Below are 25,805 nucleotides of genomic sequence, written 5' to 3'. Positions count from 1 at the left end.
ACATTTTACCTCTGTTGCCTCCTCTCCAAAAGACTTGTGAAATGAGACCCTACATAGGTGAGCGATCTGCGTGCTTGATATTTTCATTCAATAAATGGAAAAAGGAAAAACAAAATGAAAACAGAGGAAATTGTGATTCATGAAATCTCTTTGTTCTGTTGATCCTGCACACTGACTAGTAAGTACTTCTCACACGTTGAGAAAAACCACTTCTCAGTCCGTGTGTCTTCAGATATGTAGCACTTGTGTTGCAGGAGTGAGACGTCACGTAGGAGCTGGATGTTCCCCCAGCTCCCAGTACTGCTGTTACTGCCTGTGCAATTCCCAAGAGCAGTACTGTGTCTTTCCACAGTATGGTGGGGAATTTTTCCATCTCTGCTTCTGCCTTGCCATTGGTGGAGTAGCAAAGGGAGGGAGCAGATTCTGTGCTGGAAGCAGTGCTGGAACTGGGTTGTCTGAAGCAGAACTGGGGAATTACAGTAGCCAGAGACCTGAACCCAAGTTTTGCTCTGTAGAAATGGTTTCCAGGGTCAATTTGCAGCCAGGAATATTCAAGAATTACTGTTAAGGCAGGAAATAGTGCAGTAGATATATTTTTTTTCCCCCTACAACTACACTGAAATCCATATTCTCCCTGGCTATCAAAACTTGATCAGAATCCATACTTTCCCTGCAAACTTTATTTCCAGTAACTCTTCCCTTACGTAACCACACATCTTTCTTTTTAACCTATACTTGTTCCCCTGCTGATAGTATCTCACTGAATTATGCCTCGGTTCTGTGTTTGTGGTATTATCAGCTCTTTTTAATGAGGATGGCTGAGGCTACAGATCTGCTGACTCAAGCTGCAGTGAAACATGAGGGCATGATGGCAGGCCTTTATTCTATGGCCGGTTCACATTCATTTGCCAGAGCAAGATCTCACCCAGGTCAGCGTGTGGCAATCAGGCACAGAAGGCCTTCCTTTAAATATCATCCAAACACAAACCACATAACGCTAAGTTATGAGAGCCCTTGGGGAATCTTATTATCCTCTGAGCTTGAAAACTATCATTTCTATTCCACTGTTAAGAGGAAGAGGAAACTTTATTTCCTAGCAGCTGCTGGGAATGTAGAGAGATGCTGTGGCTTTTGGTCTAAGGTTATGCTCACATCAATCATAGTTTCTCTGAGAAAAACAGGATAAGGGCAGCCCTGCCAGTAGCCTGTTCTGGAAAAAGCTTCTTTGTCTTTGACCAACCTTTTATAGTTTGGAGCAATCTGTTTATTGCTCGTGATCCTGAGCAAAATCAGCATTTGCAATACAATAAGCATTGATCAGTGAGTGATGGAAAGTCACCTGTATCTCTTCTTGCACTGCAAGATGGAATCTATCTATTATTCATTTAATGTCTTCCCAACTAGCTCTAATCTGCCTACCTCTAAACACTGCTTATTGATGTGTTTCACAAAAATACATTTGTTAAATGTGAGGGGAAGAAAAGTCATACTCCACAAGTATTTCCATAATCAGATAGGATGCTGATAGGAACCTGGAGTGCTATTTATATATGTGTAAAGGTACTCAGTTACATCACACTGTAAAATTAACAATTACAACAACAACACGAGTATTATCAGAGCAGTCAAATATTTTCCTGGTTAAAGAAATATGGCAGTGCATAAATGGTTCTGAACATATTGAAGTGGCAGACTTAGCAGTTGCAATATTTTTTGTTCTGTATGATGATAAACAGAGCTGCAGTATCAACACTTCTCCTTCTGATGGAGAAGGATTTGTTTCTTCTAAGGCTGCTGCCTCCATCACCTTAGTCTGAAAAAAAAAAAGGAAGAAAAAAATATTCTCGAGTAGTCCTGAATGCTTTCAAGATTAAAGTCAGCAAGATGAATGAGCCCAGAAAAACCACCATAACATGTGAACTTACTGCTTCCATACTTCAAAATAGGAATGAATCCTGAATAACTGGAGGTGACCAAAAAAAGAGTAAAATGGAGATCAGAAATGTGGTTGGTTGGTTGCTTGTTTGTTTTATATCATTTACATCTGAATGATTCATATAGCTTCTTTCCTAATGAGAAATTCGTAGAATAGAAAGAATTGGTCTTTCTGTAACACATTTGTTCATATGTATGTAGCTCTATATGTAGTATTCAATAGCCAGCAACAAGTTCTGAAGGTCTACTCTGTACTAACTCACTGACTCACATTTGGTTTTCCTTTTAGGCTTTATAGATCTCTTGCAAGCATTGCTCCTGGGAGTAAGTCAAACAGCTTAAAGAAACCAAAGAAACATGACTGAAGCAAAGATTACTAAGAGGAGATGAGAGATCCAGAACACCATGGTGTTTTAGAGCCCCAAGCCCAGGACTGAGGTTAGTTTTGAGCTATGTTTTGAGATATCTGATCACAGTCCAGAAGAATTTTAGAAGACTAACCTTCGAAAACTTGGTGCAGGACACTGAAATTGGTCTCCTTAGGACAAACCACTGGTCCAATTATTGTAGGATATTTTACATGGCTAGCAGTAAAATGACAAGATATAAATCTTTCGAAGACAACCATTAGAGATAATTGAGAAATAGATGATACAAGGAATGATGAAGTCACTCGCTGATACTGAATTCACATTCATCTGTCTCATCAAGATCTATAATTATATGAAATTACAAATTAAGTGTACTTTCATTAGGCTCACGTAAAAGGAAATGGCTTTTCTAATGATACGAGTAAATCTGCACTGGAGGCCCCTCAGTATCTCAGCCAAATCTTTTCTGGCAGCTTAAAAGGGGCCCCTTTACCTTTTTAAAGTGAACCAGAAGAGCTGAACCCCACGCTAAGTTTGAAACTACATTAAGCAGAACTAATTATGCTGAACCCTCACCTCAGCCTATCTCATGTTTTCTTTCTGCCTCCAGGGCTCCTGGGCCACATTTGTAACATACATTGAGGCTGCTGTAGGATAGAACCCTTGTTTCACCCTCTTGAGCTCAGTCTAGGTTAAGAAAAGGTGGATTGTGTACTTGTGTACTTCAGGAAACTGCACTCATGGAGAATTATCCTCTGGGGCTTATAGCAGCATCTGAGAGCTGCATACAGTGAGGAGAGCTGAGAAGGAAATGAATGAGCAACATTAGTAGAGAGATTATTAAAGTGGTATTCAGAAAGCAAGGAATTTAAGGGGTTGTAGTTTAGTTACTGGCTTCACTGGAGTCAGGGTTTCCAAGAAAACTCAGTCAGTTAAAATAAAATGAGTCATTATGTTAGCAAGGTTATTGTAGATTTAAAAGAATGGCACATTGTATCAGATGTCTCATATTTGTCTCATGTCTAAGGAAAAGTGTGCTTTCTTAGGTATTTTAACTGTAGGCTGTGATAATGAGAAGAAAAAAAGAAAGGAAAAAGGAATAGGATATTTATGAAGCTGTTATGTCAGTGTGCTCTGATTATATCTTTCACACAGCTTTAAAATACTTTCTTTTGGAATTTACTCTGAAATAAAACAAATATCATAGATGTGGAATCCTTTAATACGCAGAGATATCATAGGCAAGCAAGGGTCTCTCAATGGTTGATGAAATCAAATATGTATCGGACATCATTCTAATGCCATTAAAATAGAGTTTTATAAAAGATGACTTAAAAATAATCCCTTTGGATCGATTCGCTGGAAAGATCCCATTTGCCACACCCTCCTCAGGTTGCATCATGCCGCTCATTCTCTTCCTGTAATCCTACCGCTCTCCTGTGTACTGCGGTTAAACAAAATGGAGGATTACTGAAAGCGAAGAGCTAAAACCAAAAAGGCAATTTGCAAATATGAACCAAATCAGGGGAGGTGTTGGATATGAACTTACTTCAGCTGAGGAAATATTCACTTTTTCTGTTTTCTAAAAGAAGAGTAGCATTGTGAAGATAAGCAAACGTCGAGATATGAAAGGACAAAGGAAAAAGAGGAGTGTGTCCTCCTAGTCCTCAAACAGAACATAAGGAATATTGTCAATATTTAAACCCTCTTTTTCTTGCTGCTAGGAACAGAGTGCTATCAGCAGTCAATCTGGAAACAAGGCATTTCATTTTCAGCAAAAACCAAGGACTTTTCCCTTCCAAAATAGCAAAATTGGTCTGTGCAAATATGCTTTGCTCTCAGCAGCGTGCAGATGAGCAGCAGGCAGCTTCTTGTTTCTGTGTACCGTATCTGAGAAGCCCATCATTTATTAATAACTCTGTTGACAGAGTCACCTGGAGCCCCTTCATTTTCCCTGCTTGTTTTAAATCCAGATTTAACCAGTGGTCTCTCCAAATTTGGATTCTGTGTTCTCCTGAAGAATTCATATTTAGGGCTTATTTTTTTGCAGCTTTTCCCTAGCAGAATTAGTTTTCTTTTTCATCTCTTTCACCTCCTCTGGAAAGACATTTATCTTTTTCCTCTCTGAGGAAGGGAAAGAGCAACACAGGGTAGAGATAAGTGCCCTGACCTTCTCCTGTGAGGGCCTTTCCTCTGTCTCTGCTCAGAGACCAGAAGAGCTGGGCAGCAGAAGGGAGAGAGAAAGTCCCATTCTCCCACTGCTTCAGGAATATAAGGAAAAGATAAAATGTGGAAGGTATCCTTAAGAACTTTGCAGAATTTAAGATCTTATTCATCATATAATGTGTGTTTAAAGCCAAAACATTCTTAAAAAAAAAAATCAATTTAAACTTATAAGGCAGGGGAAGCTGATAACTGCTACTTTTACCTAGTTAGAATACGTAACTGTGATGTGTTTTTATCCCAGCACATTATGGAGGAGGTATCTTTCATAAACTTTCTTTTCCTCGGTCTGCCAGTGAGTTTGCCCCACATAAATGTCAGGGCCAGAACACTTTATGAAGGATTAGCCAACTTTATTTCTTTCTTTATTTATTTAGTACCCAAACTTCAACCACCTAATGAGTGATTCCAGTCAGCTCTTTATCATTTAAGGATAGCATTAATTTTATGACTGAAAATGTTTTAAGTGTTGGCAAACTGTCCCAGATCAAGAGCTCCTTTTATACTTTAATTATACTTGCGATTGATACTTGGGTGGCTGATTCTTTGTTCCATAGTCTGTTTTTAATATCTTATTCAGTATCAGAATTTGTATCAATAGAAGCAGTAACTCAGAAAGGAAAAATGCTGTAGACAAACCAGTGTAAGAATTGATTACTGCCTTTCCATATACTCTCCCCAAACTGCACATAGTCTCCATGAGATGTGTAGAGGTCCACGGGAATTCAGACACAATTGCTCTTACCCAGAAGCATTTTTTCCTGGACAAGTTCATGTTTGCTGCGGCAGAGCAATATAACAGGTTGGTGGAAGTAGGTGGGATGAGAATCGAAGTTTTATGAGACACATGGGCATTGCGTGTAGCATTTCTGACCAGGGTCAGGACAGGATGGATGTCAGCTCTTCACCTCACCTGTCTTGCTAGGTCATTAGCTGTCAAATCTATCATAGTCTATGAAATCATTTCAGTAAAACAGCTCCAGCCTCTACTTAGGACATAAGCAGAATTTGAACTGAATCTCATCTGAGGTTTGTCTGTGGCTCATCCTTCAGCTGATTAAGAAAAAGGAAAAAAAGACCAAGAAAAAGCATTACTTGTACATTTCTTAATTGTATCTCTAATTTTTTCCTTGGGCTTTTTTGTGTTGTTTTTTTTTTTTTTTTCCCCTTCGTCCAGTCTCCCCCATTTTCAGGGACATTCCAAGCCAATAAAAACAAAACCATCACAGCTGCTCAGGGCTGAATAGGAAACGTGTTCTTCAAGTGAATCAACTAAGCTAGCACTGAAGGAATCCTGGCTTTTCCAGAGGTTTCCACTTCAGTAACCATCTGCCTAATATTCCAGATTTACTTCTCTCAGATTTACTGTGTCAGAAGTCATTCTTTTTTAACTCTACTCTTTTTTCTTATTTAAGTCATAGTATCTTCAGGGAGGAAATTCTTACTTTGTGTCCATACAGTGTAAGTTTCAGCTTGGTTTGTGGGCATTGGATTTAGTGTATTTAGATTAAACTGCTGGGAAGTACATGTGCAAATGTTTGTTTTAAATGAGCTTTTTTGCTTTCAAATCAAAGTCAAACTTCCTCAAGGATTAAATTGTATATTTCTAAATAGGCTAAATTGTTGTTCTAAATATTGAACAACACTAAAAACCAAATGAAGAACAAAAGTCCTGGAGATGTCAGGGCAGCTCCAAACTGATTTCCAGGTCTTTAAATTCTGCCGATTCATCCAGCTCTGGTTGAGGTTTATATGATATTGGAGAGAGACAAGAGAACACACTGATCCATTTGTACATGAATCTGATAAGACTGATGAGCACAGTTAAGTCCTTCACTGTGTCTTAATCTCATTCATAGGAGTTCTCATTTGGCTGGTTGCAATCAAACAGAGCACCAGGCAAAGTACCTCTGAATTTCTTTACTCAACCAATACCACATTTAATTATTTCTTTTGGATCTGACACCTTCCACAGAAGAGGTTTTGCTCCCTTAGTTCTCAGTGCTGCCAGGAGCTGGCATTTCCTCTGCGGTTCTTTTCCAAATCCTTTACAGAGCTCTGGAATTTTATAGTCCCATTCTGAAAGATGACCTGGGCACTGTGCTTAGCATTATAGATCTGCAAGACTTGGCTGTGTTGTCTTAAACAATTAATTTCTTCTCTTTGTCCCCATCACCCCCACTTGCCCTTTTCCAGCTCTGCATTGAAATAAATCAATATCCTGTTTTGTGTGAAATATCACAAAATGCAAACAATCTGATTCAGGAAAATGATTCAGAAAAAGGATCGGGGTTTAATCATGAGATAAATCTTTCTGTTTTAAAAATGCCTTAAAAAAGAAAAAAAGAAGGGAAACATGATTATTTTCTTGGCCGTGAGGCAACTTGGACTCTGCTGCTCTGTGCAAGTGAGAACATTGTCTGATTCCATGATGGAAAAATGGGATCCATTAGCTGCTTTGTCCAGTCTGAAATAGGAGAATGAAGAACTCTTCACTATATTCATCCTCTGTGTTTATCACTGAAACAAAGCACAGACCTGGCACAGAACTGCTTTTGATAATGCACTTTATTTTTCCTTTCCTCTGGTTTTAGACTTTCACAGTAAGTTGGCATAGTTATACAGAAGACTATAACCTTGCATTATTTCGATTTCTGATTAAAATCAGAGGCAGTGTGCTTTACTGTATTAACAGTTTTCATCCACACCTCTCTAGACAATGACCATATCTACCAGCTCCAGCTGCTAATTGCCAAAGACATGTAAACGTTCCCTAGCTGTGCATGCCTTGGATCCACAATATCACAATAATAACACTGCGCCTACAGAGAGTTGCCTATAGTTCTAACATGCACTTGGTGATGCCATACAGATTAGTGACCGATGCCTATGTATTTCCTTGGTTTTATTTAAGAAAAGAAAACCCTAAAGCTGATGATCTAAATGAAGATATGAGACACTAATGGTATCATTTCAGGTGAAGCCAAGCACTTACTTGCTGTGGTTATGATAACTCTATTTGTCTCTAGCAATGTGAAAGGCAGAAGTATTGAAATCTACTTAATATTTATGAAGAGTTCTGAAGTAAGTTTTATTTGTCATCTCAGTGTTTTACTGAACAAAGACAGATTTGGAAGAATTTTCTGAATGTGGATTTCTGAGATTCATTTGGAAAATTCCTGTCAAGATACAAAAACTGAAGGACTCTGTCAGCTGGAAAGCGAAAGAAGTTTTAGCCTGTGGTTAAAAAGGAAAGCCAAGAAATCAATCACGATTGTTAAAAGTTGCTGCAGGAAAGCACCACATATGACAAAGGAAAGGACATACTCAGAATACATCACTGAAAAAAAAGAGCAGAACATCTTAGGGAGGATGTGATGTTCCCCAGTTCTTATTCTGTTGCAGAATGGGAACAAAGCAATGACAAACGGGAAGCATTTAGGTCACCTCAAGCACACAGAAGGAAATTTAACAAGAGAGAATTTGAAAAAGTAAATAAGATGCATTTCACAATTAGAGCTAAACAAATGACAAAATGAAGTTACATATCAGGATAATAAAGTGCCTTCTGAGATGGCATGACCCTTAGGTATAAAATTGGAAGACTCTAGATATGTCACTGCTCTCGGTGCAGCCAGAAATGATGAGGAGAATCACCCCCGCAAGAAAAAAAGGGGAAAAAATAAATGGGAAATTAAATTTCATCTTTCCTGTGAAGGGCTTTTCATATTTAGATGCATGTCTCAGCCTCTCCCAAGCGATGACAGTCAAAGTGCCTCCTGTGTAGGTCTGACTGCTTTCCTGCCAGATGGAGCACCCTCGCTTCCTCAGCTGGATTTCTGCACAGAAGGGACTTCCAGCAGCTTCTCCCCCACCCCATTTTCAGTGAATTTGATCAGTGTAGGCAGACCACCAGCTGTGGGTTTTCAGGAACACGTCCTTCTTTTAAATCTGATTTTCCTTGTCCCAGACAAATGCTGATATATACACTGATGTGTTGGCCCCTTCTCTTGATACATCTGTCTCTTCTTGCATTGACTGACTTCCTTCTGCAGCGGCATTGTTCCTTCCAGTTCCCTCTGTTCATGTGCTAGCTATTGTCCTTGTGCCTTTTGGAGACTTTCTATCTTGAGTACTCAGGATTACAGAGGCTGTTTGGAACGACAAGCATTTTTGCCAAGTGCTTCAAAGCTGAGCATTGTAGGTTCATTTCCCAGCCATATACAATGGCTTGGTTTATGTATTCCAAGGAGGATTTTAAGGAATTCAAGAGGGATCTAACACAGCTAAGGTGATTAGACAAGGTGACGACATGTAAGTCATTTGAGAGGATTAAAAACGCAATCCGAACTGTAATGAAAGGAGTTTTAACTAAATTGTCTCTTTCAAAGAACCAAGTCTCATCATGGTGACTGACTCCACAAAGATGTCAGCATCATGCAGTACGAGGCACATAACAATGCCGTCATGACCACTGGCTTTCTATGCTTATTTGTTTCAGTGAAGGGCTTTTCTGTGAGGGAATCAAATACTATCAAATCCAACTTTCCCTTTTTTCCCTGCAAGTAACCATGTGGCAGCAGAGCTAGAAATCCTTGACAAATAATTGTTAGATTACTACAGGATTTAGGCAGAGAAATTCAGTTGGCAGACTCTTAAGTGATGAGCATCAACACGCTCTATTTGCTTCAGTGAGACTATGCATGTGAAGTATCATAGAAAACAGGTATGTAGGCTGGTAAATATGGATTTACCATCATTGCAAAAATAAAATCTATTTAGAGAGCTGGAGGAGTTGCCTCACTTAAGCTTCGTCATTTTAATCTTACCGTGTTTATCTAGATTATTAACTTGTAGAAAAACATTGAAAAGGGCAGTCTCACAACAAACACAGTGACTGGGACAGTGACTTTAAGGACTGGATCTTTCTTTGAAGATTGCATGTCTTTCTTTCTGTTTCAGGCAAAAATTACTGTACTACAGAATTACGCCCTGGAACGTTCTACATTAAAGTTAACCTCAGGAACTGTAAAATATTGACATTTACAATAAAGATACAATGAAAAAAAAATAAATCAATTTAATGTTTATGATAGAGAAAATGTCATCAAGTGCATATTTTTACCTTAATGCATTACAGATACAGAGATATTCAAAGAAAGCAACAAATTTCAATCAACCCATCTTATTACACGGTATTCTTTGCCTGAAGACAGCAATAAGGCAAGCACATCAGAGACGTTGTGGGTTTTTTTAATATTGGTTGTATATCTGAATAAGAGCAAAGAGCAGCCCAGCTCTGTAAAGTTCTGATGACTCTTTTTAACTTTCTTAACTTTTCAAGTATCTGTACACAGTAACCTGACTCAGTAGCATCTCAAGGCAGTAATGAATGCTTTGATTCAAACTGAATTGAAATGAATGGTAAATTCAATGAAATCAAGTTAACCTCAATGGTATTTTAATCAGATCCAAAATCCTGGCAGGTAATGGCTGCCAGCCAGACTGCAGGACTACACCATCCTTAGGCTGATTTAAGGCATCAGAGTCAGAACACACAAACTAAAATACTCTTAGGGGACAGTTGTTTCCATTTAACTACAACTAGCTGGAAAACAGGGGGAACATCTTTGCAACTTTCGAGTACCCGTTTTTATCTCATTTATCCGAGTGGAACAGCACGAGGCTGAGTTGCAGAAATCCTTATTTTCACCAGCATTAGTAAGATCAAGATTTCGTTATGCAAATAAAGGAAATCTGACATTTGGAGCTTTCCAAAGAGCAGTCAGTCAGCCACAGCCTCGTGACAGCTTTTATATACGTGCAGCTAATGAATGGTGGAAAATGATTACAGCGAGGACATAGAAATAAGCACGGGTACTGTAGCAATAAATAAAAGCTCATATAAATCAGTGGCGTTTTATTGACTTCAGTTCTGCCGGCCTGATTTAAATCAAGTCCAGATTTGGGCCCAGGGCCGTGCACTGAAATCTCTGGGCCTGAATCCTGATGTCTTGACTGGCAAGTTTTTCTTAAATTTCACAATAACATCTCTAGAGCTGATGTAAAAACGATGTATTTTTATAAACTTGCACTCCATTTTGAAGAGACCTCCCGTGCCTGTTTGTGAGAGTGGCAGTTAGACTCAAAAGGATCATGGAGCCTAGCGATCTCCATCACCTGCTCTGGGTGCTCATTAACCTTCCCATCACACCATTCTGCAGCACAGCAGATGTGAGGGGTGGGAAGGCAGGGAGCAGAGAGAACAACCTCGGAGCCAGGCCTGGGGGGTCTGTGCTTTGCCTCAGTCATGTGCACTAATCAAACCTAATGAGGGTGCACACCTGGCAGGGCAGGGGGGTATATAACAGCATCTCGGGGGCTGCTTTCAGTTTCTGTGTGAGGACTTGGTCTGGCTACATGTTCTATGGAATCTTCTTATCCCCAGATTGAAGCAAAAAAGGTATTGTTCCTTATTTGGTTTAAAAATTACATGGATATAAGTAAGTTTTTGAGGGTGTGGGGCTGGGTGGACTTAGTCAATTTGTTTTGTATGGGGGGATGATTTACTTAAGAAAGAAAAAGAGTTTGTGTCAAGAGAGCGTGAAACTTCTGGGTTTTCTTAGCTTTGTGGTTTTGGTGGGGCTTTTGGAGAGGAAGAAATTTGGCAATCACTATTACCATTTTAATCCACCAGTAAATGTTTTACTTTCAATTGGGTGTAGGGAATTGTGTGAAGAAGTAGCCTTGTATGAGTTCCAAGCACAGCTGTGTTCTCAAAAAGAAAGAAGGAAAGGTCTTTACAGGGTTGCTGAGGTGTTGCCTTGGTATTTTGTTTTTCATTTTTCCTGCTGCTTCATTGCTGTTTTAATCTGTTGAATTTGCTTGGCCAGTTGTGGTAGTCTTGTACATTGCTTTGTGCAAATGCTTGTGTGGCTTTTTGTTTGGATGAGCCCATCTTTCTAAAATATTTTTGCATTTCTTCAAATGCAATGGAAGGTACTAAACTACAGCTTTTGTTGTTTGCTCTGAGCAAGTCTGAGTGCCTTTTGCTAAAGCTACAAGGCAATGGTCAGACACTTATAATTAGTTGCACCTGAGCCTGTGGCCAGACCCAGGGCAGCTGCATGTGCTGAGCTCTGTGTCTTGTGAGTCTGCTCTGCTCCTGTGTGTAGGCAAACTGACTTGATTCTTGTGCTCAGGGCTCTGTATCTAATGTTCTTGAGTGGTTTGTTTGCTTTGTAATTAATGGAATTAATGCCGTGCTTTGGATTAGGGTCAAAACCTCACGGCGTCAGTGTCGCTAACTGCTGTTCCCATCTGAATCCTTCCCAGGAGTAGTTGTGTGTCACTTGTGATGTAGCCCTTCAGGTCTCAATACAAGCAGCAAGCTTTTACTTAGCTTATTTGCTCTGTATTGGAGAAGCACAAAGAGCATTGTACTATCTTCTGCAGGTCAGTCACTGAGGTGCTTTGTTTGGATCTGCCTGCACCCTCACAGACACAGTTTCATTTGTTTCCCTTATTTCCTCTCCTATGTGAAGCTGTAAAAATACAAAGTAGATACAAATAGATGGAAAGTAACTATTGAATTCAGGAATAAAATATGTTAATTGATGCGTTTGGCTCAGTTGTGCTGAAATACTTTGGTGTAAGATTGCCCTCAGGGTTCTAAAAAGAAGGTGCCCTTTACGTTTAGGGTAAAGCTTTATTTGGCCATTTCCTAAGCCCTTAAGTAAAAAGCGTTAAAGAAGAAATGAGCAAAAGTCAATGACATCTAGCAGAATTGATCAATTAATCCCAAATTATATGGTGTAGGCATGGATGTACGTGATCAGTGTTTCAGCTGTGAGGGAGGGAGCAGTCAAAGGTAATAGTCTAAAATACAAATGAGAAGCAGTAGGATGTACAGCAAGGGATTGGTTCAGCCAACTTGGACACAACAGTACAGTAAGTGTAAAAGCCCTTCAGACCCCCTGGAGTGGGGAGGTGGGACAGCTCCATGGGACCCCAGGGCTTGGGGGGAGGTGTCAGTACTTTGCAGGTGGGCAGCCTGTGATAGGGATAAGTGGAGGTAGCATTGAGAGGTGCTTCCTTCCATATTGTGGTGGTCACTGTGGGACATAATGGTGTTACTTGGCTGGATTGAATAAATAGTTTGGAGCTGGGGTCTAACATTAAAGTAGGCTTTTGGGGGGGGCGGGGGGGGAAAGCAGGGGAAAAGATCTCCTAGCTCTGATGTACAGAAATAGACTTAAGTTGTGGCTTTGTTTAGAGCATGCTCTGAGCTCAAGGATAATGTCAGTTCTGGTGACAGCAGTCACCGTGCTATAAAAAAGGTGATGCAGCGACACCAGGTTGCCAATGCTCTTAATTTATCACCTTGATAGATCAGGTCTGCTGTGTTTTAAGAGCTGCAGTCTTGTGTTAGTGTGAAAGCTTTGTTGTTCCCTGAAAATAGGATTTCTGCCAGGTGTGTGTGGCACTTTACACTCTGAGGTGTAAAGAACTTCACAGCTGCTGTAGGATTGTGGCTCAGAAAGGCATCTTGCTGCCATGGTGTCATTAATTTACATGAGCGTGGGTTCACCCTGTCTGAGTTGAGACAGATTTAATTCAGAAACTGAGCTGTGCTGTGTGTGCATAAGAGGTCTGGAGATCATTCAGATGGGCTCTGAAGGATTTGTTATTTATCATCTTCTATCTGGACAATAATTTATTTTAGAGACCTTCCCTTAGAAAGTCCTTCTGTTTCATGTTCAAAAGTACAAATACTTATGGAAGTACTTTAAAATATTTTTATATTGCATTTCTATATAAATGAGGGCATAAAGAATTGCTATGAGAAATGTACCAAAGAACAATCTGAGTATCTGTCCTTCTAAAAAGCTGTGGTTTGACTGGATGTTTAACAGGCTGCCTCCAGCAGGAATGTACCATTGCTATGCACAGGCTGAGACAGCTAAAAGCCGGAGCTGCTGTGATTTACTGCACTTACATGTGCAGGGCTTTTCCCTTTATTGTCAAATGGGTTGGTTTAATTTGGCAGTTGTTGATGGGATCTTGGCTAATTTGTCTTGTTAAATCAATGCTCCTTTTCTCGTTAAATTTCAGGTGAAGCCTGAAATTCAAAGCAAGGTAAGACTTAAAGTACCTAAACTGGTTTTCATTGACTGCTATATCCAAGAACCGTGTCAATATTGGGTCCAATCCTGTTCTCGATTAAGTGATGATGGGGCAGAGCATGCCTTCATTGTTTGTTGATAATAGGAAATTGAGATGAGTGACTGTTAACATTAGGAAGAATGTTGCCAGTAGGTTTGAGGGAGGTGATCCTTTTTCTCTGCTCAGTACTAGTGAGGCCACATCTGGAGTGCTGTGTCCAGTTGTGGGCTCCCTAGTACAAGATATATGGATGTATTGGTGAGAGCCCAGTGAAGGGCTGTGAAGATGACTGAGACAGAAGCACCTCTTGCACAAGGGGATACTAAAGGAAGAATCACAGGGGGAAATCTTCTTAATGTGTGTATGTAAATAACTGAGAGGAATATGTAGAGTGAACTGAGGTAGGCAATGAAGTGGAGCACAAGAAGTTTCATCTGAATGTAAAGAAATATGCTCTTACTGCAAGGGTGACTGAATGCTGAAGCTGATGGCCTGTGGAGGTTGTGGTGTCTCCATCTATGGAGACATTCAAACCTTGGCCAGGTGTGATGCCAGGTAATCTGTTCTAGGTGTCTCTGCACGAGCAGAGAATTGGAACAGATGACTTCCAGAAGTCCCTGTCAACCTCTTTCTGTGATAAAGAGGGCGGAGGAGCTGGACTTGATGATCCTTATGGGTTCCTTCCAAGTGGGATATTCTATGAATAACTTATATTAATATTTGAGCCTTTGTCCATCATACCTCAGGAGACTAATTTTCTGTTTAAATTGATATCATAAGAGAAGCATTAAGTACTTAATGGTATTCAGAAATTTAAGCTGGATTTGGATTCATGGATTTGATTGGTTTAAAGTTGATTCTATTTCAAGTGCTGTCTCCACATTTAGAGAATTAAGTGTGTGTCTGGGATGGGTGTTAGCCTCATAATTGTAATTGGTACCTTCCTGCACTCCTGTTTCTCAGTGCTCTGGGAGCCAAATAGGAGGTTGGGATGTCTTTCACCCCCTCCTATGACATGAGTCTCCCCAGAAGTACCCCTACCAAGGCCATGCGTATCTCTGTAATTTGGTGTGTTCAGCTCCCCTCCACATCCCATCTGTCTTTACATCTAGTATGCGAGTACTGTGACTTGTTATTCTCAGGGACTGTCTTTCAGATGTGAACATCTCAGATGTGCGAGTTGACCCTTAGTACAGCAACTGTTTCTTTTTTTTTTCCCATTTGTTGGCAGCATTTAACAACTATTTTTAGAGGTAATTTAAAAGTAAATCATAAACCACATAAAAGCTCTCATGGTAATTTAATCTTGTATTTCTCATTACCCCATGGGCTGGTTGTAGTGAGAATGTAAGTGCAGAAGGTGTTTAATGTATGAAGTCCCTTCAACTATTCAAGAGCAAGTCAGCTCTTCCACGTAGACAGTGGGAGGGTTGCATTTAAAACTCATGAAGACAACCATGAAAAGACTAGATTAGTTCTGATGTGTTGTTCCAGCCTTTATCCTGTGTACAAGCAGCAGATGGTTCATCATGTTACATTTTATTGACCCACAGGAAGTGATAGAGGAGGTGTTTTTGTCGGTCCTACTTGCTACAGAACCTATAAAAGTTGCTTTTAGCTGTTAACTAGTGACTTTAAATTGGGAATCTGTCTTGTTTAATGAGGAGAGGAAAAGAGGCAGAAATCAATGGGAGGAGGGTTTGTAAATATGTTATCTGAATCCCCTGGGCTTATTAGGTCGGGTAGTCTTGCAGATGTTTGGCTCTTGATGAAAATCCTTGAGGTAATTTCATGCAGTGTTGTTCCATACTTGTAATTCTTTGGCTGCACAGATGATTTTGCATCTGACCGGAGTAAGTAAGTTGGGTGAGTCACCCATTAAGAGGATTAAATGCTGCTGGCTAGAAGAAAGCAGAGACCAGGCTTTCATGTGTGGTGTGCAGTTGAGCTAGTATGATAAAAGAAATGCAAGAAACAATCTTTCATTTCTGACATCCTTAGATAAGAGAAGAATTTGTAGATGCTCTTTTCTTAAATGAGAAACTTAAAAGGCTTACATGTGACCATTCAGGGGTAAATCAAGTTTAGAATATAAACTAGATGCCTAAAAGCAACTTTCACAACATTTGAGAGCTGTTTTCTTAGCGCAAGTGCAGTTCAGAGTTGTCAGTCTATGAAATGTTTTATGGCTTTTATGAAGTTATGCCAATAATGTAAACTGACAGAATTGTTACCTGAGGCCATAGGAACTCCAGCTCTCTGATAGTGGTCTGTAAGCCAAATTCAGGCAATGGATATGGGGGGTGAATTGCAATTGCTGTAAGTCTAGGCAGCCTATCAGATATGCAGTGTTAAGTAAACATACAGATCAGTCAGAAAGCTGGAAGGTGTATGTGGACTTAGTGTTAATTTCTGTCGGCTGGGCACAGTTGTTATTTGCATGTGAGGGAGTGAGGCTGTGAAGGAAGTGATCTGAGATATGTAATTTCCCTGAATTGGGTTTTGAGAGCCTAACTTATGTTGAAGGCCTGTCCAACTTTACTATCACAATATCCCTTGAATGGGTCCTAGCAGCACGCCATGTTTGTAATTCATATTTTTACCAGGGAGTAGATTGAATAAGTATTAAATAAGGGAGGTGGTATCATTCGACATTAAGAGTAATGAAATGGAAATGCCCCTGACAAACTGCAGGAGAGCTTAATTTCAAAAGGTGTATTGAGTAATAGATGGTATTTAGGTCAAGATGCTTTAAGAGTAAGCAGACAGAGCTGAAGGCTGAGGCAGATGTGGGTCTCAGAGGGCTCATGCTACAGTCCATCACACTGCCAAGAGGGGGATGGTTTACCACTCAGCAAGTTTCAGTTGGCACTCAGCATATTTTTCAACTGGGAAGTCTCCTGTCAGCTGTGTAACAGCTTTCGTTGAGCAGAGAAGGCCAGCATAGCTGAAGACAAGAAGCAAAAAATAATTGAGTGAGGGGAACGCCCCTGTCTGTGTGAGTCTGCTGCGGTAAGGAGTGGAACTCCTCTCAGATTAGATTAAATGCTATTTCTACTTAGTGTATTTTGAGCTGGTGAAGGAACGAAGACTAACAGCAATAAATCAGGGACTGAATGAAGTGTGCATGTCAGCCAATTTCCCCATGTGTCACAGCAGCTTTGCTGAAAACAGTTTGGTATCAGCAGCCACCTCTTCTTTCATCCCACAAAGTCTCCTAGATTTAAAGAAGTCTTTTTATTTTTTATTATTTTATTAATTTATTGGCAAAGTGGATTAAGTCACCCAAGTTGATGGTTTTTCTCAAGCTGGCCTAGCATGAAAGCAATTACATGTCTTGACTCAGAGCTCAGGGGTTGGGAATGAAACAAGGCTCTTCTTTACCACAGCAGTCCCTTTGTGCTGCTCTTTGACTCCTCTCCTGGGTTCAGTAACAGGATCAAGGGTTTATATCCTTAAATGTTAATAATAAAAAGCAAGGGAATGCTATGCTTTTATTTTCTGTTCTTGACTTTCCTTGCTCCTGGGGCTCTGACTGTGTGATGCTGCTATTCAGCATGGTGGATTTATCCCTGAAGCCTGTGGTGTATCTTAAAAGAGCCACATCCAGGGAGATTTGTCTTTTTTTTCCCCCTCTTTCACTCTCTCATTCTAACAGGATCAGATTTTATGGTGTTCCAGCAAGCGCTAAATCTGCTGGTGGAGGGTGATGCCATGTCTGTTTTCCCTCTAGCTGTTTCCTCTAATAAAAACAAACTAAAATAATTGATGTGTTGCTTTTAGTAGCCAATCTGTCCTTTCTTAAGCCTTAATAGTGAACACTGAAACTTGAAAATGGGTTTTTACTTCTGTCTCTTTTTTCTCCCGCTGTTGTTTGTCTCTCCTAAACCACATCACAAACAGAGCCCTACGTCACATCTCAGAGGTGACATAAAACAGTAGTAAGCTCTGGGTAGACTGGGCCACGTCCACTGATCGAACTCATAGATATATAGCAGCCAGTGGTGGGGAACCACAGCTCATAGTTCTTGGGGAAGTTGGCAGGGTTAACTATGTAAGAAATCCAGCCTGCTTTGGGCTTACTTGTTTTTTACTACGCTGCAGCCCCAGCAATGCCCTTGCAGAACAGGGCACCACCCAGTGCCTCAGTCCTGTGTGCCTTGACTGTGAGGGTTGGGGGGACTGCCTACCTTAGCAGGCTCAGACCCTGCTAATACTGGTGTGCTGAGGGCTGCAAGTTACTTGGAGGCTAACTGGAGCCAATAAATGAATGAAGAGGTTCCAGCTCAGGAGGTGACTTTAAATGCATTAGCCCTGTAACGTGCTTGGACTTGAAATGCAATAGTGAGGAGAGAAATAACTCTAATTTACTCACTGAGGGTCAGAGAGGGGGAGCAGAACATGAAAAGTAGTGGAGTAGTGGCTATGGGAGATGCTTTATCTTGTATTCTCACAGAAAAGCTCAGCAGAGCTGTGTGTATGTGGAGTTCAAGCCAGTAAATTTTTAACTGAGCTTAACTGCAATGCCATGGAAAGTCTTCCTGTGCTTGACAGCTATGGGAGCTCAGGGCTGGTAGGTGCCAGGCTTCCTGTAAGCTGTGTTTCTTGATTTGCTTTTCTTGGCAAGCAAGTTCTTGTGGTCTTTTTCACTGAACTGTAGTTTGGGACAAAACATGTTAATTTACCATGTGAGTTTTGCTTTCAGCAACTATACTGTGAAACTTAATTATGTTACACCTGATATAGGTATTCATAGAATCATAATTACAGAATCATAGAATGGCTTTGGTTGGAAGGGAGCTCAAGGATCATGAGTTTCCTATGCCCCCACCAGAGGCAGGGTTGCTAACCTCCACATTTAATACTAGACCAGACTGCTCAGGGTGACATCCAACCTGGCCTCAAATGCCTGCGGGGACAGGGTATCCACAGCCTCTCTGAGCAGCTGTCCCAGCACCTCACCACTCTCTTGGTAAAGACCTTCCCCTTGTCATCCAACCTGAATCTTCCCTCTTTCAGCTTAAAACTGTATCCCCTTGTCCTGCTGTTGAGAATGAGATGGGTTTGCACAGTTGTTTGGTGTGTATTCTGAATGATGAATAAGCAGCTGAGGAGAGGTGAGGGAATGTGTTTTTTGTTATGTTTCTTCTCTCATTGAATAGGTTTTAAGTTTGCAAATCACTATCTGCTGCAGATAAGCTTTGTGAAAACTGCATCTTCTCTTATATCAACCTACTCTTACGTTTCTTTGTCCTTGCCGTAGCCTTGTTTTTGTTTTTTCTGCCCACCAACCCCAAAGAGTAGAACGGTACTTACAAATTCCCAAGGCATGATTTGTTGCTGTAGGAGTGTTTCAGAGCTGAGCTCTATGGGAGGAGGCAGATAGGAGGGTGTGTGCTGCTGTTGGAGCAGAACAGACCAAAGCTGTTGTGCTGTTATTTAAACAGCTGGGTCTTCTCTTGATGAAGTTAATAGACCTGTGCAGGATTGACTGCAGTGATGATAGGGCTTTGTTGTTGTGTTCTGCTACAGTTAGGAGTTAGGAAATGTTCTTTCCCCTTAGGAATTCATCAGTTAGAATCATTCTTCCCGGAGCAGTGAAGGTTATGGGTTAACTTCCCTAAGGCAGTCAGATGCATTTTGCTCACCTCTAATGCTGTGGGCTGGTAGAGCTGAGCTGTGCCTCCAGCCAGCTATCAGAGCCCATGTGTGACATGTACAGGAGCTGAGATAACTTAGTGTTGTCTGCTCCTTAGTATCACCTTTGCTTGTAGCTCCCAGCACAACAGCAAAAGCTACATCTCAGAATAAGCATCTTTCATAAACGTGGCTGTAGGAGTAGTTTGTTTTGTGCTTTTTCCCTCTGGGTGTCCTCAGGGATTCTTTTACCTCCATTGCTCCTGAAATCTGTACCTGGGGGGCATTTAGCATCACAGTGTTTAGCACAGCCACTTCCCCTATATGCCTTGAGGAGCAGTGTGGCTGTGCACAGCCAGGCCCTGCAGCTCAGCTCTGACTTGTACCTGCCTCGGGCTGCCAGCCCTGGACATGGAGCCCATGTTTTCACAGCCTCTGGCTGCACACTGCAGAGCCCATTTGTCCCATTTTAGCTCTGCGTGTGACTCACGGGCCAGCAGATCTGTACTCATCCCCCTGCCCTTACTTTGAGAAGGGATGTGGGTGAGCCACATCCATTACAGCAGCTGGGAGAGCCAGGCCCACCAGTGCCCATTCCCTATGAGATGATGCATCTCCCTGCCCTCCTTGTCCCTATGATGCTTGAATCTGTTCACGTTTTGATATATTTGAATTAATCTTTGTAGAATCATAGAGAATCCTGTGTTGGAAGGGATCCATGAGGATCGAGTCCAACCCCAGCCTCCACACAGCACCATCCCAAACTCAGACCATATGACTGACAGCATCATCCAGATGCTTCTTGAATTCCAGCCCACGGTGCCATACCTCTGTATTACCTGTTCCATGCCCATTACTCTCTCCTTTAGGTATTTTCTGACTATTTTTTTTGCCATATGGCTTTCTAACTTTCTAAACATCATATTTGAAATATAATTATATCTTTAAACACTTCAATATTTAATGTTTTCCTCCCAGCAAAGCCTGGGAAGGCATAGGCAGAAATACACAGCTTTCTATTTTGACATTCTGTGCAGTAAGTGATATCTATTCTTTCTCGTTGGTTATTTTTATCCCTTTACCCTTATTCTTCTTTCTCGCTTGTCTGCAGCTTTTCTAAACCTTCTCCATTTCTGCTGCAGAAATTAAACTCAAGACAAAGAAAGTTTTTCAGCTTTGGGAAGTTAGTGTGTTTCAGTTGTTCATTTCAAGAGTGAGATTCCCAAGGAGGAAAAAAAGAAATGATGGGGGAAAAAAGTGTCTCTCATTCCATTACATTCAGCAAAAAACTTGATTTAATTTTTCTAAACTCTGCTCTGGAGTTTTCCAGTGGGGGGTTAATAGAAGTGGCTTAGAGCTATTGGAAAACTCAGTGTTTGCTGCTGTGAAAGACTTCTCACGCAGAATTGTTTCCCTCTGTGCCTGCATTTGGATGGATGATTAAGAGGGAGAAGAGCTTCAGTAATTCTCTGGATAGCACCAAGATTGAGCAGAATTTGGATTATTGCTGTGCAGTGTTTGGCAATTAATATACTATATTCATTAGGTGGCAGTTTGAGGTCGAAGGTTATTAAGAATCAGGAAACAAGCAGGAGGTTGGAGTTGTTTTCCAGGGTTGCTTTTCAGCTAGTGCAGGCAGTCACTTCTCTTGGCTGCTGAGTAACAGGCATTGGGATTTTTGCAGACTCATCTGGAGTACAGTCATATGGTAGCATCAGGTGTGAAGAAATGTGTCACAGGTATACTTCCACATAGACTTAATGGCTGGGAAAGAGAATGGGGCACAGAGCAAAGGGGAAAAAGATATTCTTTGCAAAAACTGAGCAAGCGCAAAAGAAACACTGATATCCATGTATTCTCATGCAGGTATTTAAAAAGAAGTCTAAAAAGACTGTGTTAAAGCTGCACCTTTCATTGTGCTTACATAGGCTTAATGACAGTGCAGGCTGAAGCACCATCTTTTTGCCTGGGTGCTGGTTGTGGCCACACAAGAGCAGAACAGCAGGTCTCCCTTGATCCCAAAGGGAGCTACTGAATAAGCACAACTAATGAAACTACCCTGGGTCTGTGTCACCTGGGCCAGTTACTTTTTTAAATTGATTTAGATGGATTTTCTTGTTGACTCCACACACTCCTAAGATTTCTGTCCCTTTTTTCTCTTTCCTTACATGGAATATTTGGCAGCATTCGACTGCTGGAAATAGATACCTGCATTGAATGTCCTCAGGACTTTGTAAACTGATGACTTCCTTTCTGTAAGTTCCTGTAAAGTTACCTCTAATGTTATAGGAAATGCCTGGTCTTTGAGAGCTGGGAATGACATAGAGGTGTCAGTTCTAGCTGTAGAGTATTGACAGAGTATTGCTGTGTGGTTCCTGTGTCATCAAAATCACTTGCAATATTCCAGTTCCCACATGCATGCACCAAGGAAGTGGTCCAGTAGCGATAAGATGATCTGCATTTGGGTGCAGCCATGAGTCTCCTGTGTGCCTGTTGAGCTGTGTCTATGAGGTCATCCTAGTGACAGCGCAGAGTTCCGTGCTGCACCGCTGTGGCCTGCAGCCAGGTCAGCACTTGGCAGCATACCTGTGCCTTTGTCTCTTGCAGACTTTTAAAATGACCATTTCTTGACTTGAAATATTGCTCGAGATTGTTAATAACTTGAAATCATAGAATGCTCCAATGCTTCCCAGAAACTTTTATGGCACTTGGAAATCTGTCTTCATGTTTAACCCTGTGAGGAGACAAAGCATTCCCTGTTCTAAAGTTTGCCCATGCATCAGTGTTAGTTTTGAAGGGTCAGAGTTCTTGCAAGATATTGCATTTGAACTGTGGATAAGAGGAGCATTTATCCCCCCAGTTGCATTTCAGGGTGAGTTTTGGTTGTTTTCCAGGCACACAACCATGGTAGTTCTGTTCCAAAGTCTGATGGAGTCAGTGCTGAGATTACAGAGACCTGAGCTTTTTGACCATGCAGATTAAAATAAATATCTATATTCTACGTTAGATCAGTAGGTTGGATTTCTTTTTGTAGTAGGCTACTATAAATATATCTTTATCATTGATAAAACCATAACACATAATGTACCAAAGATTTTAAAGCAGTGCAAATACCAAAGCAAAAGGGCTTTCCTGATAAAGATGTATTTGAGGAAGGTGCCTTTGTATTACACCATTTGTTCACCTTAGTTTTATGTTGTGAATCTTGTGTTTTGTAGTTAGTGGTGAATTAAAAGGCAAATATATGTAGGTTTTTAGACTGTAATCTCATTTGGATACACTCAAACACTCCAATTTTAGATTGACCTTTCCGTTCTCTTTTTTCTTTAAAGTGCGTTTGAAAATCTTCCCTAAAGCCACCATCAGCAGCATCACCTGAGGGAAAACTGGATGGTTTAGCTGGGTAATATCCATCACTCTAAACAGGAAAGGAAATGCATGGTGGCCAAGGCTTCTGTTCACAAGTTTTTTATGAAAGCCTTCGCTCTTAAACTTTTTATTCTTTTCTTTTTTCTCCTTCTTGCACCAACATCCCTTTTAATGACCTAATTAAGAGCTATAGATCTGTAGTCAACAACAGCAAACCTTACTTCTATATTCTGTCTACAAAGTTTTCCTGCAACATAACCATGAATTTTTTCATTTATTTCAATATTTCTGCTTTTTTCCTCTACTCCTCATTGTTTGCTGTTAACTTAGGCCATCTTCCTCCATGATACCATTTGTCAATCTAAATAAATATTTCCATTATCTTCAGCAGCACTACTCATGGTTAATTCATTTCTACAAGACAGCAGTTCTGGCCACAATAAGCTCAGCTATTGCATGTTTCTGAGTTAAGTTCTTTTGCTCCAACAAAGGCTGATGAACAGAACAAGCATGTTTGTCCTGACTTCTGATGACATTGGTATCCTGGAAACTGATTTTTTTTCTTTTCTTTCCTTTTTAGATAGAGAAGAACAGAGGATTTTTTTGCTCTCTGGACAGAAAAGCATCAACACCACTTCCTAGAGCTTCAGCAAGACTGCAACACAGAGAATGTGCATTCAAGGCAACATGGCTCTCAAAGCCAAGGTTTCCATTGCTGCTGGCTGTATGTGAGACTCTTGCTTCCCGCTTTATCCACTCTTCTCCTGCCCTGGGTGTGCCACATTGGCAGCACCTCATTTTCTGGCCCCAGGACTGGTCATGTTCGTGCATCCATGATAGTATGTGGGGAAGGGACCCAAATCACCCCAAAACCTAGTTTTTGTAAGGTTCTTCCCCAGATCAGGTCAGAAAAGACAAGAACTGATTCACAGTATTTGAATATTCATTATTAGGAACAGAGAACTGCTGCAGTAAGAAGTGTATCCAAGTAACATTCTTCATAGATCACACTTTGCAGGGAAGTAATGCTGTTTGGCTGCTTGTACATATAAGACCTAAATATGTATCCTACTCATATCATAGAATAGAATCACAGAATGGCTTGGGTTCTTGGGTTGGATGGGACTTCACAGATCACCAAGCTCCAGCCCTCCCCTACTGCATGCAAGGCTGCCAACCTCCATACCTAATACTAGACCAGGCTGCTCAGGGCCCCATCCAACCTGGCCTTGAACACCTCCAGGGACGGGGCATCCACAGCATCTCTGAGCAGCTGTTCCAGCACCTCACCACTCTTATAGGAAAGAACTTCCTCCTGACATCCAACCTAGACCTTCTCTCCTTCAACTAAAAACCATTGCCCTTGTCCTGCTCTTATCTACTGTTTCAGAGATGTTTGTTGGCTTGGTTCATTCTGATCACTGCAGATTTCCTATATCATTACAGAAGTTAACTAAATTCACACCTGCTGTTTTGTTATTCTTGATAGCTTTTACCATGCTTTTCACATAGACACAGTGACAGGATGCACAGCTACCCTGAATGGAGAGGTTTTGCTGTAAATCTCTTAAAGTACAGGAAAACATAGCTTACTGCTTAAGAAAGAAGCAGAAGGTATGTTTTGCTTAATTTGTCAGGATCTCTGGACAGTTGCGCTATTTTCTTGTGAAAAGCATAACCTGTTTTTGCCTCTAGGCTCAGTGGACTTCAGGAAGAGCACCAACTCTCAGCAGAAGCTGTTGGAGCCTGCATAGGCTGTGGGTCTGCAGACAAGGGCTATGTAAGTGCCACCCAGGGCTGCTGCTCTCCATCCCCAGGTTGTGCTGCTGCAGCACCAGTGTGTCTTGTCCTGCAGCTCCTGTCTTTCTGCTCATTAGCTGTACCTCTTTGCAGCATGTTTTAACAAAAGGAGAAGTGAAAGTTGGCTCAGTTACTGTCAAAATGAAGCCAATGAACCCTGAATCCCTATTCTGCAGTTCTGTATAGGCTGAGGGTTTCCCAACTGTTGAGAAATAGCGCTTGTTTCCTGAACCAAGCTAAATGGATACAAGGAGACAATGAGAACCCATTTGTACCATAAATGTAGATGTGTCTGTCTTGCTGTATGTAAGGGTGGTTGCAGGTTGCTCAGTGGCTGTGATGGAAGGAGCACCCCTGGCCCCATGCTCCCCAGCAGCCCAGTGCAGCTGGAGCATAGTTATGTTGTGTGCCAAATGGGGCTGTGCCTGTAACATTGGCTCTGGTCCCTTGTTTTCTGGGAAGCTTCTCATTCTGCCTTGCCTTCAAGGACAGTATTTCATTTTGATTTGTGGGGAAGAGTTAGGAAATGGAGATCCAAGTGATCAGCCTCTGAATTGTGTGTCCTTTACCTCTTATTAGAGGTGTTAGTTCACATCTTCATGAAGGATGTGTTACGTGATCACAGAGAAAGAAGAGATTTACCTCTTTTTAAATGCCTTTTATCAATTTGCTCTTGCCATAAAGAATGAATTATTGACAAACCCCGGGTCCTCTGTCACACCTACCTTTCTGGTTTAATAGCCAGCTCCCACATGCCCTTGTTGCTATGGTGCCCCATTTCACCACTGTGATGCATTATATATTGTAATAAGGGGCATAAGCTCAAGGCAGCCAGAAGAGTCAGCATGGTAACAATTAATAACTTCACATTCTTGGCTTAAGCAAAGTTCTGTGAGGGCACAAGGCAATGAAGGAATGGCAGGAGTGGCAAAGCTGCTCATTGGGTAATTCCCACTGCAGCTGCCATTTGGGAGCACGTCATGGGATGGGATTGCCTGGGAGCAGCGAGCAAAATACTGCATCAGTGCGGCAGGGGCACATTTCTCAGATGAAGGTTAGAATATTTTACTGACAGTTTTAGATAAAAGTAAGCAAACAAACCTGTCTCTTATGCTGATTTCCTTCTGTCTTGTTTGTTTAAAATTGGCAGAAAATGTGGCGATCTCTTCAGTGTGTGAGATCTCGGACATTTTAGTGCAGCAACTTGGAATGAGAAGTCTGGAATTTCCCAGAGAAGAAAGCAGGGAACTTTTTATTACCCCTTCCCTTGTAATAACAGCTCCTGTTATGTATCTTTATTGTGCA

At 41.1% G+C, this 25,805-nt stretch overlaps 1 long non-coding RNA gene across 1 annotated transcript in view; it reads left to right on the top strand.

Moving 5' to 3' along the window:
* Window positions 1-25,805, top strand: part of LOC107315543 (uncharacterized) — a 210,439-nt gene that overhangs the window by 181,144 nt on the left and 3,490 nt on the right. Inside the window, exons 4-6 of the long non-coding RNA XR_001555956.3 lie at window positions 2,225-2,373; window positions 23,281-23,424; window positions 24,396-24,480. This is a non-coding gene — a long non-coding RNA (uncharacterized LOC107315543). The remainder of the gene's footprint in view (window positions 1-2,224; window positions 2,374-23,280; window positions 23,425-24,395; window positions 24,481-25,805) is intronic.

Source organism: Coturnix japonica, chromosome 8, assembly GCF_054131305.1.
Source record: "Coturnix japonica strain WE chromosome 8, WE-NBRP24, whole genome shotgun sequence".
NCBI lineage: Eukaryota > Metazoa > Chordata > Aves > Galliformes > Phasianidae > Coturnix > Coturnix japonica.
This window is presented reverse-complemented; position numbering and strand designations above follow the sequence as displayed.